The following is a 16907-nucleotide window of genomic DNA, read 5'->3' as shown; positions in this document are numbered from 1 at the left end:
TAGCTCCTTCACTTTCCAGCTGAGGGACAAAAGACCGCCAGTCCCGTTTCCGGTTCCCCTTTGAAGATCCACGTTAGCTGACTCCGCCCATAGGACCAACCTTCTACGGAAAGCGAAGTGGTCCTAAATGATTGAGGATCTGCGTGAGATTGCAGCGAAAACGACATTTCTCGAATTGTGCCATCTGGTATTGTTTTTAACGAAAGAGTTAATTGAAAATTCGTCATTCCTTAGCTCCGAGTTCAGGCCTGTTGATTAATTTCTAAATTTGAATGAATAAATAAATACCACGCTTTGTTGTTCAATTGTTATTGCGTCTATGCAACAGTTGAACTTGTTGATCTTCACAGTGACAATAATGTCGGCCTACAGCCTATTTTATGGGCATGTGGTGCAACAGATAACAGATAATGGGTAGGCTTTCAGGAAAACATTGCCCAAGTTTTCAGTGAATGGATTATTGATTTCCTTATAAATCATGCACCTACTCGGAATTTAAATATGGCGTAACTTAATTTCCAATCCAGTTTCTTAAGGGCACAAAGTTGATAAATTCGGGTGGCCAGGATGTGTGTTTGTCATGTGAATGTATGTTTATGTCGGATAAAACGGACAAACTAACGTTCAATGAGCTCCTGAATTATAAATAAAAAAATGGACGCTATCCGGTGGGTGTTTCTGAGGAGCAGAAATGTGTCATTCCGAAGTGCTCCGTCCGTTTCCAAATGAACGGTAAGCTATAGTGACATTATACGTCAAAAATAATGTCTTCAGTTCGTCAGTCGAGCATGCTAACCAGTTAGCCAGCAGCCCATTTTGAATGGACTAACTAGTGTCAGTGATCCGGCATTGAGGTTTACTTAACGTGAGCTGCTCTCCCACAGCTAGGCTAGCTGGCATCCATTTACACAAAGATTAACAATGAATGGTCTAACAAATGCGTTCTCCATTTCTTGTTTTAATAATAATAATAAGTAACATATCAGTAACATACACGTTGTATTGTCCCCTTTAGCTTTCCGTACAATCAGCTGTGTCTCTATTTGCGTTTCTTCCTTCAGTACGTACGGTAACATGGAAACTACGTACGGCTCAGCGGCAAATCAGCGTAAAGGGGAACCAGGCAGTCCCAGGAAGGACACCACCAGCTCATCCCATTTTGAAACCGTCCATCAGTCTGTTTTTTTTCCCGGTCAGGTTCGTCATTGTAATTTCACATTTATTTCTTCTTATATATCTGCAGGCAATGAGTCCTCCACACAGCTCTCTGATGCATTTCATCAGTCCCATCGTCATCATCCGTCTTCTCCGTTCAGCTTGATGTGCAGAGTCAGTTCTTTTTCATAACTTGTTTTCTTGTCCGTTATTTCGGTTTTCTCTCTGCCGGTTTTTCTGTTTTTCAGTCCGTTTTCCATGCTCGTTGTAATCACTCTCTCTGTCCTGCTTCCTCTCTGTGTCTCTCTTTGGCGTCTCACCGGCTCTGTACATGCGCAATGCGCGTTCAGGGTGGTTTGGCTGTAAGAGACAAAACATCTTTATACATGATGGCACCCATGAGTTTATTTCAACAAGGCTTTATTTCCATCTGCTTTGGTTCTGTATTACTTTCAAGTGACTTGCTACCTTCTTCAGTATGTTCAGTCACTCATTTGTCTTTCTTTAAACTGTATTTCCTCTTTGTTTTCTCTCACATTGTCAAATTTATACGATAGCAGAAGGTAATTTCAGTTTTTGATGTGATCAGTACTGTGTCCAAAAGTCCAAACATGCTCAAAATAAATGATAAAATGTTGTTTTGGTTTGTCACATTAGAGCAGCACTGTCATCTAAGTGAAAAATCTTAAAGCACACTAAATATTTAAAATTATTTAGACACTCAACAGATCCCCCGGTGAGCAAGCACTTGGTGCCAGTGGCAAGGAAAAACTTCCTTTAAGAGGCAGAAACCTCGGGCAGAACCAGGCTCAGGGGGGGCGGCCATCTGCCTCGACCGGTTGGTTTGAAAGAGGGAGAGAGAGAGCTGACACTGTCCTACCAAAGCTGGCATTAACTTTTCTGTTTCCTCAGCGGAGACTGGCAGCTGGACACACGTGTCAGGATGGCTCAGTGGTCTGAGGTGCCAGACTCAAGATCTTTCCTGCACAAATGGGCCTTGAACATGAAAGACTCATGGTTTCATTATTTCATAGATCAGTGTCACCTGTCACTGCTGTGGAGTCTATAATGTGAACCACTAAAGGGAAGAAGCTGCATCGCCTGAACAGGGACTTGAACCCTGGACCCTCAGATTAAAAGTCTGATGCTCTATGACTGAGCTACTCAGGCTTCTAATGGGTGCATTATTCAGATGAAATTAAATTAATTATTTCAACTTGACTCGTTGAACAAACAGCCCTGTCCCAGCCAGGGGTTGATCCTGCAGGTCATCTCTCTCTCTCTGTGTTTCCTGAAGGCCTCTCTGCCATTTACTAATTAAAATATATTCATAAAAAAACCAACATATTTCTATCATATGATGATGAAATCAAAAGGCTCTCTGATCATCACATTGAGAAGTTCATCTGGTTTGTGATATTTCTTCATATGATAGTGAGGTAAAATGTGTTCAGTGGGATGTGTGTGTATCCAGCAGGACTGACAGCTTCATGTGGGATTCTCACAGAGATGATTCAAACCTGATCACAGTGATCAGTATGGATATACAGTATGTTTGCTGTCAGTGGAGGAAACTCTCAGACAGGACTAATAGTCATGTTTGGGATGTTCCTGGATTTGAGTTGAATGAGTGTAAATTCTCTCTGATTTTAACACACGTTCACACATCCACCTCTATTCAGACATGGAGTTTACATATTGTTTGGAATTCTAATGTGAATGTCACAAGCAGCATTTTTTTATTATTAATGTTAAGACCCAGAAAGCAGCATATTTGATTGATTGTTGCACCAACCTGAAGATGATCAGTGTTTATAGCTCATAACCTGATCACAGATCAATAATCAGCCATTGGAAGGCGCTCTGAAACTTTCTTCTGCAGTCAGAACTCATCCACCTTCAGACTGGACATCTTCTGACTGTAGAACTGGAGCTTTTTATACATCTCACTGCAGCACAATAAAGTCCTCTGTGAGTATTGTGTGTCCCACAGTGTACATGACATCTGAGCAGCAATACTTCCACCTGCTGGAGATTTATTGTTACTACAGCTGTAAAATAAATCTATCAGAACATGAACTCAGTCTGTAGAATCCAGAAGATTAATGACACACTTTGTCCTGCTGTTATGGAATAAAATCCTACTTTAGGTTTTCTATATATTAAACTCATGAGCACTGTTGGGGATCAAACAGAAAAGGACAGAGGTGTGAAACAAGATTTTTCTTTTCTTTTAATTAACAGAAAAAATGTCACAACAAAGAACAATTTATGTCATTCTGAAATATAACTCCAAAAAATGGACAAAAACAGTCCCTGTTTAAGAAACGTTAACTAAGCATAAGGAGACTGAAGCTTAAACATTAATAAACAGAACATACTGACTCATAAATGGCACACTGTAATGTACAACATTTCCTGTAATAGAATATGCACAACTTGGGTCATGGGCTGATCAATCGTGCGCGTTGTATAATGCCCAGCTCTGCTCTGGATCCAGCCTGTGTACAAAATCAGGTGAATGTGATGGCTGATGATGACTGAGCTCTTAGTGTAACACATCATGGATTCTAGGTCTCCCTCATGAATGCCTTTTATAGTGGAACTAAGAATGTTCACGTACATAAAAAAGAATGTTCTTGTATATAAAAAGAAAGAATGTTCAGGTACATAAAAAGGAAAGAATGTTCATGTATGTAAAACAAGAATGTTCATGTCAATAAAAAAAAAGAAAGAATGTTCATGTCCATAAAAAAGAAAGAATGTTCATGTATGTAAAACAAGAATGTTCATGTCAATAAAAAAAAAAGAAAGAATGTTCGCGTACATAAAAAGGAAAGAATGTTGATGTCCATAAAAAAGAAAGAATGTTCACATACATAAAAAGGAAAGAATGTTCACATACATAAAAAGGAAAGAATGTTCATGTCCATAAAAAAGAAAGAATGTTCACATACATAAAAAGGAAAGAATGTTCATGTCCATAAAAAAAGAAAGAATGTTCGGGTACATAAAAAAGAATGTTCTTGTATATAAAAAGAAAGAATGTTCACGTACATAAGAAGGAAAGAATGTTCATGTCCATAAAAAAAGAAAGAATGTTCGGGTATATAAAAGAAGAATGTTGATGTCCATAAAAAAAAAAGAAAGAATGTTCATGTCCATGAGAAAGAAAGAATGTTTGTTTACATAAAAAAAGAAAGAATGTTCGGGTACATAAAAAGGAAAGAATGTTGATGTCCATAAAAAAGGAAGAATGTTCGCATTAATAAAAAAAAATGTTCTTATATATAAAAGGAAAGGGTGTTCTTATATATAAAAGGAAAGAATGTTCTTATATATAAAAGGAAAGAATGTTCATGTCCATGAGAAAGAAAGAAAGAATCACTCTGCAGGTTACTGTCATATAAGAACCGCGCGCTGGCCAATTGTGCCACTGGAGCCTGTGATGTGTTTCTGCTAACACACGTCACAGGAGCACATCCAGCAGTAGAAGGTTCAGGTTTGAACCAGCTCGAGGGATCTACTTTCCTGTAGCTTACTTCCTGTGTTTAGTTCCAATGTTTACTGTGAGATCACTTCCCCCTGAATCCTGCGATTCACAGCTTCCACCAAATGGAGCCAAATAAGACACAAAACTTATTGTGATGTGAGTCTGAAGAGCTGCTGTCTTTGATACGTCGCCTGATGATGTCATCTGATGATGTCATCTGATGATGTCATCTGATGATGTCACAGTACTCACAGAATGAAACTTCTCCTTTGAAGCTGCTTTGAAAAATTTCCAAAATCACATGTGATTCAGATGTAAACACAAAGGCTGCCCCACTGTCACCATTCAGAGCAGCTGAGAAGATTATTGATCATTGATTGATTATTAATGATCAGCTCAGAACCAAGCAGTGTATCTGAACCACAGGAAAGAGTTCTGCTCTCCAACACTCTGATCCCTCAAACACCGCTCCATATTATCCTGCTTAGTCACTCGTCACTCAGTCTTGTCTAACACTCTGATATTTCACGCTGACTGGTTGTGTGTCCAAAAGGCTTCAAAGACATCTTTCTGCCATTCTCTCCTCCAAACCTTTGGTCACAGCATCCAGGTTTCTCATAATGTGACATGGGTGTTATTACCGTGAAGGTGGTAGTTTGGCCAAGCAGTCCAAGGTGCTGCATTCATTCTGCGGTCTCTTCAAAGCGTCGGTTTGAATCCCATCGCTACTAATTACCTCTATTCCTCTGAATGTAACCTGTTTACATTTTGACCAACTTGGTCAATGAAAACAACCAATCATTGTTGGCAGGATTTGAACCTCTTGCCATCTATTCACATTATAACAGGTGGATTCTGTAGTCTGCAATTTTTAACCCACATCAAACCGGAGACCTCAGGTGAGAACCCTCCCATACTATTCTGAGGGTGCTCATCCTAAATTGTTGTGGAAGACGTCTGCGTAGGTTTTCAGTCATCCTGTTCTAATATGTCGAAGGAAGTTGAGGTAGTATCTGAGTGAGGTTCAAGCTCAGGTTTTTTTTACCTACATTTCCAATATTCTCCATCCTCTTTCAACCACACCATGAAATATTGTGAGGTTGAATGAGTCAGAGTGTATTGAAATCATATGGGGGAAGCGGAGAGCCGCGATTTTCACCCTGATAGAATTAAACATCTTCATGCACTCATACAACGAGTTTGAACATGTTTTCACGGGGAGACAATTAGCCGATTAGTTTTCATTGACAAAAAAAAAAAAACTGGCAGCGGTGGGATTCGAACCCGCGCCTCCGAAGAGACTGGAGCCTTAATCCAGCGCCTTGGACCGCTCGGCCACACTGTGGCCTATCAGCTGGTGATATCAAGGCCGGTGATAGGGACACACCTTTAGTTCCACTTCCAGGTCATGGAAGCAATAATGAGAAGTCATTTCTACTGTGCGCTGTGCTGAAATAGCTCGTTTGGGAGAGCGTTAGATTGAAGATTTAAAGATCCCTGTTTCAGTCCCAGGTTTCAGCAGCTGTTGTTGGTCCTTTTAAAGACATTCCCTGAGCTTTGTTTTTTAATTATGGAGTTAAAGTCACTGAGTGTAACACATCACAGATTCTATGTCTTCTACATGAACGCCTTTTATACCAGGCATTGTTTCTTAAGTTAAAGCCGAAATGAGAGATAAAAAGATATTTAGTAAATTTCAAATTGTTTATTCCCTTCACCTGTAATACACCTCTGACCAACCACAAAGTGACTCCAACCCACAGCCTTCTGATCCAAAGGCAGACTACTCATCCTTTAGGCCACGTGGTCTCTGAGTGTGGCTGATTTTAATGTCCTGTTGTCAGTTTATCGTCTGTTCCATCGTCTCTACCAGCACTTGACTGGATCCATCTTGATCACTGAGCTACATCCCCTGCATGGTGTGGCAGCTTTAGCTTCTGAGATCCTGCGACAGGTAAAACTTTTGAGTGCATAAATAACAAAAAAAAGTGTTTTTGTCTTGTATGATAAATGCAATGTGCATTTGTGCTCCTTAGTTTTGGGGTTTGCTTCTCACTCTGGGTGCCATGATTTTTTCTCCCCTCATGGATTGTTGGACTTACAAATGAAATGATCAATCTGCAGTCTTTGCTCTGATCATTGTAACTTTGTGTTATTGTTGTATCTGATAAGTTAAGCAGCACCTCTAATGACCACCAGGGGGCAGTTCCACTGGTTGGAAAAAGACTTCAAATTGCTTTGAAGTATATGGAGAGAACAACATCAAGTTCCAAGATGCTGCTTGTGGCCAGTATGGGGATCGAACCCATGACCTTGGCATTATTAGCACCACGCTCTTACCAGCTGAGCTAACCAGCCTGTGTGAAAGTGTCGTTTTGGCTTATTTTTACAAATCAAACTTAAATAATTACATAGCCTATCGTAGCTCAAAGCTTTTGATCCAGTGAGACATTTATAAGCAGTTAGAGCACATTGAACAGAACCTGTTGAAGTCAGAGAAGCCTTCCTGAATTCATGTTGTCTAACTTACTGACACTTGAATAGTGGAACTGCAGACAGTGGACACATCATATGAGGGACTCCTCTGGGATTTACACACAGAACCTCTTGCACCCAAAGTCAGAATCATACCCCTCGATCAGGGGTCTGCAACCTTTATTTATTTAACCTTTATTGCCATTATTTACTTTGATATTGATTAAGAAAAACCAATAACATCCAACCACCACCCAAAACAGAGGTTCATGATGACCCTGTAGTTGGCACACACCCTCTGGTCCCTCTTCTTGAAGGGCTGTTCATCATTATTTTGTTTGTGTGTAGCTGTTCTGTTCTTAATGTTGGATCTTTCTTGTCAATAAAGAATGCTTGAATAAAGATCAGAATGAAAAGTAAAATTTTTTCAATAATTTAAAAAGCCTTATCAAGGGTTTGTTGGTCTAGGGGTATGATTCTCGCTTTGGGTGCGAGAGGTCCCAGGTTCATATCCCAGACGAGCCCTTCATATGATGTGTCCAATGATCTGCCCCCCTTCTGCTGTGGACATTTTACCTCCTTCACTTTCCAGCAAAACATTTCCAATATTATTTTATTAAACATTGATTCAATGTTGTCCTTAACCTGCAATATGCCCTTTAAGGTAACATTTGTGACTTTCTAACTACTTTCGAAACCCTCCACCCTCCATATCATTGATAAAACTTGCTGACTTTTGGGTTTTGTTTTGTTTTTTTTATATTGTTCAAAATAAACTGAAATAAAATCAAATGGTGATGTGTGTCCATCTAAAATAATGAGAAATAGCGATGTGAAATGTGATGTGAAGAAATTAAATGGATTATCAGAAAAACACAGTATGTGTTTGCTCACAAACAGAGTGTGTGAGCATTTACCAAAAGTGCAAACGCTCACAAACAGAGTATGTGAGCATTTACCAAAAGTGCAAACAGATGATCTGACCCTGACTTGAGTTGAACACGCAACCTTCTGAGCTGGAGTCAGACGCACTACCATTGCACCACAGAGTCTCAACAGCGGGTGCTGCCGTGAGCCCCGTCCCAAAGCCCTCACCTATTCAATCTATTTATGAAACATTTCAGAAGCCAAGCGGTCCAAGGTGCTGCATTCATTCTGCGGTCTCTTCAAAGGGTCGGTTTGAATCCCATCACTACTAATTACCTCTATTCCTCTGAATGTAACCTGTTTACAACATCAGTTGAGTGTGATGACTGAGCTCTTAGTGAAACACATCACGGGTTCTAGGTCTTCCATGTGAATGCCTTTTATAGCAGGCATTGCTTCTTAATGCTGAAATGAGAGATAAAAAGCTATGTCGGAAGTTTCAAGGTGCAAACACAGTTTGTACTAACAGTTAATTGAGGAATCAGCTGAATGAGGACAGATGTGACTTAAAGCACAACAAAGATCTTTCCCAGAAGGCCCTCAGACAAAGAAGCTGGGTAACAGCACAGACTGTCAGGAGTGGTATTTGAACCCTCAATTCCAGAGGAGACTGTCACCTGAACACAGCACCTTCAAAAGTCCACAGCACTATGCTCAGCTTTGTTAGTTTTTTGTGTTTTATTTTGTGTATTTCTACTTTTCTTGCGGCTCATGTAGTTGTTGTGGCCGAGTGGTTAAGGCGATGGACTTTCCCACTTAGAGAGCTACAGAGCACATTGGAGAATGTCTGTAACTGGCACAGCATTAAAATATGGGAGAGCTGGTTAGAGCGTGGTGCTAATAACGCTAAGGTCATGGGTTCAATCCCCATACTGGCCACACGCATCCTTTCAGAACTTGCTGTTGTTCTCTCCATAGACTTCAATGAAGTCTATTTCCAACCAGTAGAACTGCCCCCATGGCAGTTAGAAATGCACTTTAACTTATCAGATACAACAATAACACAAAGTTACAATGATCAGAGCAAAGACTGCAGATTGATCATTTCCTTTGTAACAGTTTAGTGATTAGTTTCCAGCGGGCATTGTGCTGTTACTGTACGTGGGGAATTCATTTGTGTGAAGAGCAGCAGCTCTTCACTCACATCACAATTAGTTTTGTGTCTTATTTGGCTCCATTTGGTGGAAGCTGTGAATCGCAGGATTCAGGGGGAATACATCCATACATACATCTTCACTGAAATAATGACACCTGTGAGAAAGCTCAAAGCTGTGTCCAAAGGTTTGGAGGAGTGAATGGCAGAAAGATGTCTTTGAAGCCATTTGGACACACAACCAGTCAGCGTGCAGCATTCAACCTCACAATATTTCATGTGGTTGTGGTTGAAAGACGAGGCAGAATATTGGAAATGTAACTTTCGGTCTAAAAAAAAACTGCTTATCGCCCAACGTGGTGCTCGAACCCACGACCCTGAGATTAAGAGTCTCATGCTCTACAGACTGAGCTAGCCAGGCTGCTAGAAATGCAAAACATCCTCCAAAAAAAATCGTAAAAAATCATTTCAGAATAAAAGCCGGTTTAGATCATTTTATTTGTATCTTTAGCTCAGATGTCGGCTACATAGCCTAGAGTGGATTCAAAGTCCAGAGTGCTAACCATTACCTGATGGAACAACAGTTCCAGCAAGTTGTGCATATTCTATTACAGGAAATGTTGTAAATTACAGTGTGCCATTTATGAGTCAGTATGTTCTGTTCATTAATGTTTAAGCTTCAGTCTCCTTATGCTTAGTTAACGTTTCTTAAAGAGGGTCTGTTTTTTTCATTTTTTTAATGTTTTATTTCAGAATTATGTAAATTGTTCTTTGTTCTGACATTTTTTCTGTTACTTAAAAAAAAAAGAAAAATCTTGTTTCATACCTCTGTCCTTTTCTGTTTGATCCCCAACAGTGCCCATTAGTTTAATATATAGAAAACCTAAAGTTGGATTTGATTCCATAACTGCAGGACAAAGTGTGTCATCAATCTTCTGGATTCTACAGACTGAGTTCATGTTCTGATAGATTTATTTTACAGCTGTAGTAACAATAAATCTCCAACAGGTGGAAGTATTGCTGCTCAGATGTCATGTACACTGTGGGACATACAATACTCACAGAGGACTTTATTATGCTGCAGTGAGATGTATAAAAAGCTCCAGTTCTACAGTCAGAAGATGTCCAGGCTGAAGGTGGATGAGTTCTGACTGCAGAAGAAAGTTTCAGAGCGTCTTCCAATGGCTGATTATTGATCTGTGATCAGGTTATGAACTATAAACACTGATCATCTTAATTACAAACCAATTCTAAACAATATGTAAACTCCATGTCTGAATAGAGGTGGATGTGTGAACGTGTGTTAAAATCAGACAGAATTTGCACTCATTCAACTCAAATCAGCACTAATCACAGTCATTTACAGTAACAAGCGTCCCTCTGTCTTTTCTTTTCCCCTGTAATTTCTAACCCCCCACTCCCACCCTGCTGCTACAGACCAACACAAGTAAACATATGCAACGTAAAATACAATAAAATATATAGAAACAAACATAAGAAAAACATTTGATTTGGGTTGTTGGTTGTCCTTGCAGGTTAGATTTATGAAAATTGCCACATTTTTGATTTTGATGATGTTCCTTTTGGCAACGGTCTATTCCCCTGAGGTTAGTCTGTGTTGTGCAGGGTGCCCCCGACGTGCCCGGGGTCCTTTGGGCCACTGTGCTCTGTTTGATCCAGGCGTCGTTGGCGCAGTAGGCAGCGCGTCAGTCTCATAATCTCAAGGTCGTGAGTTCGAGCCTCACACGGGGCACAGCTTTAGTTAATAATGAGAGTTTAGTGGTTGGGTTTAAACCTCAAATGTGGAAACAAGTGAAGAGAAGAAGTTTGATCTGAGGAAAAGTCACTTCCTCTTTTCAGGAATCAACTTCTACCATCTGTCCACTAGATGGAGATAACTGAGCATCAACTGAGAACTGAGTTCTTCATCATCTGGAAACAGACAGCATTGTTTTCTTCAGCTCAAACAATCTGCTGGAGCTCTTTGTTCAAAACTAATTAAATTAAACTGTTTTTTAAACTGTAAATTAACTCATTAAATAATTCCAGTGACTGTAGATTCAGCTGACAAATGCAAAATACATGTTGAGCTTCGCAGCCTTGCTTGCGTTGAACTTCAGGAAGAAAACTAGGACGATATATCTTTAGCCCTCCTGGCATATTTATTTCAGACTTAACCTGGTATAACCTTCATGACCGAACATGTGCACGCACAGACAGACTGAACAACAAATCGGGGTGTGTCCCAAAACAAAAACCAATGGCATCCGTGCACAGCGCCACATCGTGGTGAACACGCAACACCACAATTGTACAACAACCATACATTCACACACAACAACTGAGTACATCTAATTGTATCTCTTAACACCCCCACTTGTACTCAGGTTGTGGAATTTCAAAACTTAAAGAAAATCACACAGTAAAATACAGTGCAGATGTGGACCTTTTCCATTCTTTAGATACCAAACATAATACCTGCGAACTTTTTCAGTTTGACTTTAGTGACAGGCTTAGTCATAACATCTGCAACCATCTCCTCAGTACTACAATAAATCAGGTTCATTTTTCTCTCATTCACAATGGACCTTATGAAGTGATATTTAATGTCCACGTGTTTGCATCTTTGCCTGCTTACAGGGTTTTTGGCTACTGCAATTGTTCCCTGGTTATCGTCATACACTACAGTCTTTGTGTATTTGTAATCATCAATGCTTTTTAGCAGTTGCTCCAAATATATACACTCTTGCATAGTGGAAGCCAGAGCCATATATTCTGCCTCACAGGTTGAGAGCGCTAGCGTAGGCTGTTTCTTTGTTTTCCAAGAAACTAGAGAACTGTTCTCACTAAGGCTCACACAGTAACCTGTAGTGCTGCGTCTGTCTGCAGTATCTGACGCCCAGTCAGCATCACTATAGGCCACTAGCCCTAACTCCTTTTTGTCATTTCTTCTGAAACACAACTCTCTGTCTGCAGTACCTCTCAGATACCTTAGTACATGTTTCACAGTTATCCATTGTTCTTCTGTTGGTTCACAAAAATATTGTGATAGCTTGCTTACCACAAAACTTAAGTCTGTACGAGTACAGGTTGTCAAATATATAAGGCTGCCTACAGCCTCCCTATACATCCTAACATCACACATTTTAACAGCGTCTTCTGTGTAATATAGTTTTTGATCACATGGAGTGTCTCTAGGTTTGCAGTCCTGCATGTTAAACCTTTCCAAAATCTTGTGGACATATGTTTCCTGTGACATTTTTACACATCCATCAGACTGAGTAAAGTTGATGCCGAGAAAATGCTTAAGTCTACCTAAGTCTTTCATTTTGAACTTTTCTGCAAGCATCTCTTTTACATCTTTCATCACTTTTTCATTGTTGGTTGCGATTATCAAATCGTCCACCCAGACTACCAAAATCACCTTTTCATCTTTAGTCTCTTTGACATAGACACAATGGTCTGCTGGGTTTTGTGTGAATCCTTTTTCAGTTAAATAGTCATGTAGAGTCTTATTCCAGTTTCGGCCAGACTGTTTTAGGCCGTACAAAGATTTCTCCAGCTTACATACCAGACCTTCTCCTTCCTCGTAACCTTCTGGTTGGTCTGTGTAGATCTCGTAATCTATCGGACCGTGTAAGTAAGCAATTTTTACGTCCATTTGATGAAGCAACAGGTTCTCCTGTGCTGCTTTCTGTAACAGTACTCTTACACTTGTCAAATTTGCTGTTGGGGAGAAAGTTTCACCATAATCAATCCCCATCTTCTGACTGTAACCCTTTGCCACAAATCTTGCTTTGCACTTGTCTTTACCTTCAATGTCAGTCTTTACAGAATAAACCCATTTACCCCCCACTGTTTTCTTGCCCTTTGGCAGAGTAGTCAGAGTAAATGTGTTGTTTTCCTTTAATGACTGGATTTCTTCATCCATTGCTTTAGTCCACTGTTTTGAGTTAACTGACTCCATAGCTTCTTTAAATGTATGTGGGACACCACACATTGCTCTATAACAGTAATCAATAGTAGTATGAATCCCATCCCTATCACTGTTACTAGTTACAAAGTCCTTTAAGTAACCTGGTGTCTTCCTCTCTCTTGTAGGATACCTCCCGCTGGCAGTTTCACTACTTGTCTCACTTGACTCTTCTTGGTTAAACTCACTTGATGTACTACCTTGTGAATTTTTGTCTCTTACCCTTGTTTCCTGAGATTTCTCAGTGTTCTTATAAACTTCTTGTGTTGCTCTATCAGTCCCTGTCTGTCTCACTCTGTCATCTTCATCATTATTTGGTTCTATCTCTACTGTCTGTGTTTGCTTTTCCACATTTTCCTTGTTCACAAATTTCACAAGTCTGTGTTTCTGCACCTTTTCAGTGTCAGGATGATAAACCAAATAAGCTGGACTATTTTTGTCGTAACCGACAAAATATCCCTGATCACATCTGGAATCAAGCTTTCCCTTGTTCTGTTTTTATGTGTAACATACAGATCCAAACTTCTGCATTTTGGACAGATTTGGTGCTTTATCAGTTAACATCTGGTAAGGGGTCTTCCCTGTTCGCTTATTAAAGCATCTGTTGCGTACTATGGCTGCTGTCTGAACAGCATAGTTCCAGAGAAATTTGGGTAGCTGACTTTCAATTAGCATGCACCTGCCCATCTCAAAAAGAGTACGCCAGCCCCTCTCAGCGGTACCGTTCTGATGAGGTGAATATGGAGCTGATGTCTCATGCTTAATGCAATTTTTCCTTAACAGGGTTTGAAAGTCATTACACATGAACTCAGTGCCATTGTCAGACCTTATACATTTAACCTTCCCGTAGGGGGCAGTATCTGCAAGGAACCTTTCAGTTGCCTGCACCGTGTCACTCTTTGATTTTAGAAAGTATACAAACACTGCATTTGAGTAATCATCGGTAAATGACTGCACATATTTGTACCCATCTATAGATCCATTAGCTACTGGACCTGCTAGGTCTGTGTGTACCATTTGCAAGGGAGCCTTTGCTCTTTTATCAGGTTCTCTACTACGGGTTTGTGCAAACTTTCCCTGGATACATACCTCACACTCTTGATCAGGCTTAGTAGCCTTGCCCTTAATCTGCATACCACTGACAACATTTTGCAGTCTAAGTACATCCTCATAGTTACAATGGCCTAATATTTCGTGCCATGTTTGCATGTCATGACAAGTACTACACTTATCACTATCATCAACCTCAGTGTGCAAATAATACAATTTGCCATACACATGAATGTTCCACCTGGTACCATCTTCATGTATCAACACATCCTGTCCTTGTTTAAAAGTGACTGTTGCTCCAGAGGCAGTTGCTGACTTTACCGAGAAAATATCCTGGGGGTAAGACGGTATAAACAACGCGCCTCTCAGCGTTGCTCTGCATCGTCGTCCCGTGCTGTCTACCAGGAACACCTCTGCATTCCCCTTGCGTTGAGCGACGCCTCTGCACAGGGTGCCGTCTGCCAACTCCACACAGTGCGTCTCCGGCTTGAATGTGTTGTTGAAGCTTTTAAACTTGGCTATATCGGTAACGATGTGGGATGTAGCTCCAGTGCCAACCATTAGGCCCTTTTCGTTGATGCTGCGTGCTGGTTGTTGCTGCTGAGCCCCGCTGTCTGCGTCCCTGATCCTGAAGGCGTAATCTGCTGCTGCTGCTGTAGATCCGTTGCCGCTCTCATCTGCGATTTTCCTCGCTCCGTCCTTTATGTTTTTACGTCTACAGGTGACATCGTTGTGAGTGTCACTTTTACAATGACTGCACCATGTCTTTCGCCGACATGCTTTCGCTCGGTGACCTTTCATGCCACACTTAAAACACACAATTCCCGCATCCTCGTTGGTCCTGTCCCATGCACTTGACTTGGCGGGCCTCCACCCGGCTCTCGTAGCCGTTTTCATCACATTGTCATTGGACTCTGCTGAAGTTAGCTTTTCTGTGGCTTCAAAGCTACGTAGTCTTGTTTTGAACTCCGCGAATGTGATATCGTCCTCATTATGTGTTACATGAATTGCAAATGGCTTAAAACTTTCAGGCAATCCCTTTAAGACCATGGTAATCAGTAAGCCGTCTCCTAATGTTTCACCCGCGTTCCGCAGCGCCGTGATGGCGGTCTCTGCCCTGATGATATAGTCGTAACAGTCTCGCTGCTCATTTTCTGCAGCGACGTCAGCGTTGTGTACAAGTTAATAATGCGGGGTCAGTGACATTTTTTTGAGTCAGTGAGGAAACATGTGAAGAGAAGAAGCTGCTGTAGCACAGGCCGGTTAGCTCAGCTGGTTAGAGCGTGGTGCTAATAACGCCAAGGTCATGGGTTCAATCCCCATACTGGCCACAAGCACAGATGTGACACAGGAAATGATCATCACAATGTTTATCTCGAAAAATTGTCTGCTCTGACAAATGTACTTTTCTGTCTTAAAAAGCAATTTTCCGGCAATAATTTAGTGGAAGTGTGACGTAGTCACCAGATTTTACTCTGTTCTGAAGTATTGCTTGCTGAATGTGGTGACGTCATTTGGAGTGTTCATTGATCCGATTCTGAATGTTACATTTGTCCCGTCTTACTTTAGTAACACTGCCATGTTTGAGTCGAAATAAATTCAGTGACTCTTTAAAATGATCGCGGTACGGATGCTGGATTAAAATCACTATACCACCAGGGAAAGATGCTGCCTTCATGGGGCCTCGTATAGTTCTAAACATCATCTCCACGGTGTTGGACATTACTGAAATCACTGCTCCATATTATCCTGCTTAGTCACTCAGTCAACATTTAGTATCCATACACTCCCTGATGGTCTAGTGGCTAGGATTGGGTGCTCTCACCGCTGCGGCCTGGGTTCGATTCCCGGTCAGGGAAAATGCTTTTAACAGATATTGATAAAAAACAACATATCATAAAAAATTTCATATCGGTGCATCAGTAGTTTGAAGCTTTGAAGTCTTCTCTGTGACATGCAGAGATACTGTCCACTACATTAACGAGGAGCAGGAAAGAGAAACATCATGTGGTGTGTGACTTCACTTCCTCTGTGGAAAAACAAACACAGAATGAAGTTCTCTAATGTTTTGGCCTCTTTTTTTAACTCACGTCAAAACTTCACAATGAAGTTACGGTCTAGTACATAATTTGATTAAAATAACAAGTGTCCTGAAAACCACAGTCTTCAGATTTAGCTCCAAGTGGTCCTGGTTAGCTAAAGCTGCCACACCATGCAGGGGATGTAGCTCAGTGGGCGAGCGTACCGCACAGAAAGGCAACAAATGGGCTCGTCCGGGATTTGAACCCCGGACCTCTCGCACCCTAAGCGAGCATCATACCCCTAGACCAACGAGCCATATGGTCTGCAGAGTTCATGACAAAAAAGTGGGAGGAGTCTTTCATCCCTTTGATGTCATTAGAACCTTTGTGACATCACAGAATCAGCATCTCCTTTGATGGTTACTGATGGAACATTTGTGGCGTTTTTTTTTTTTTTTTTTTTTTTCATTATTTACACACAGCACATTCATGTGCACGTGTTATTTGCACGTGCACAGTGTGATTATATATAGTGAAAGTATCTCCAGGAGTAAAATGATTAAATCACTACCACAATCTCAATTGACAATCTCTGTATTATATCAGAGGCCCTTTGTTGTACATATACTTATCTTTATTAGCATTTGTATCTGTGTACACATGCACACAAGCACACACACACCACGTTTTCCAGCCCTCATGGTTCTTGGGGAATCCATA

General features: G+C 40.8%; 6 non-coding genes across 6 annotated transcripts; 2 read left to right on the top strand and 4 right to left on the bottom strand.

Annotated features, from left to right (window-relative positions):
* Positions 1-2253: 2253 nt before the first annotated feature.
* trnak-uuu (transfer RNA lysine (anticodon UUU)) lies at positions 2254-2325 on the bottom strand. Its single transcript has one exon. It is a non-coding gene; the product is annotated as a tRNA-Lys (tRNA).
* Positions 2326-6932: 4607 nt separating this feature from the next.
* trnai-aau (transfer RNA isoleucine (anticodon AAU)) lies at positions 6933-7006 on the bottom strand. Its single transcript has one exon. It is a non-coding gene; the product is annotated as a tRNA-Ile (tRNA).
* A 2485-nt stretch (positions 7007-9491) lies between these two features.
* Positions 9492-9564, bottom strand: trnak-cuu (transfer RNA lysine (anticodon CUU)). The gene has a single exon. It is a non-coding gene; the product is annotated as a tRNA-Lys (tRNA).
* A 5859-nt stretch (positions 9565-15423) lies between these two features.
* Positions 15424-15497, top strand: trnai-aau (transfer RNA isoleucine (anticodon AAU)). The gene has a single exon. It is a non-coding gene; the product is annotated as a tRNA-Ile (tRNA).
* Positions 15498-15953: 456 nt separating this feature from the next.
* On the top strand, positions 15954-16025 carry trnae-cuc (transfer RNA glutamic acid (anticodon CUC)). The gene has a single exon. It is a non-coding gene; the product is annotated as a tRNA-Glu (tRNA).
* A 406-nt stretch (positions 16026-16431) lies between these two features.
* On the bottom strand, positions 16432-16503 carry trnap-agg (transfer RNA proline (anticodon AGG)). The gene has a single exon. It is a non-coding gene; the product is annotated as a tRNA-Pro (tRNA).
* Positions 16504-16907: the final 404 nt, after the last annotated feature.

This window comes from Echeneis naucrates, unplaced genomic scaffold (genome assembly GCF_900963305.1).
Source record: "Echeneis naucrates unplaced genomic scaffold, fEcheNa1.1, whole genome shotgun sequence".
Classification (NCBI taxonomy): Eukaryota; Metazoa; Chordata; class Actinopteri; order Carangiformes; family Echeneidae; genus Echeneis; species Echeneis naucrates.
The sequence above is the reverse complement of the archived record's forward strand: the minus strand, read 5'-3'. Positions and strand labels throughout refer to the sequence as shown.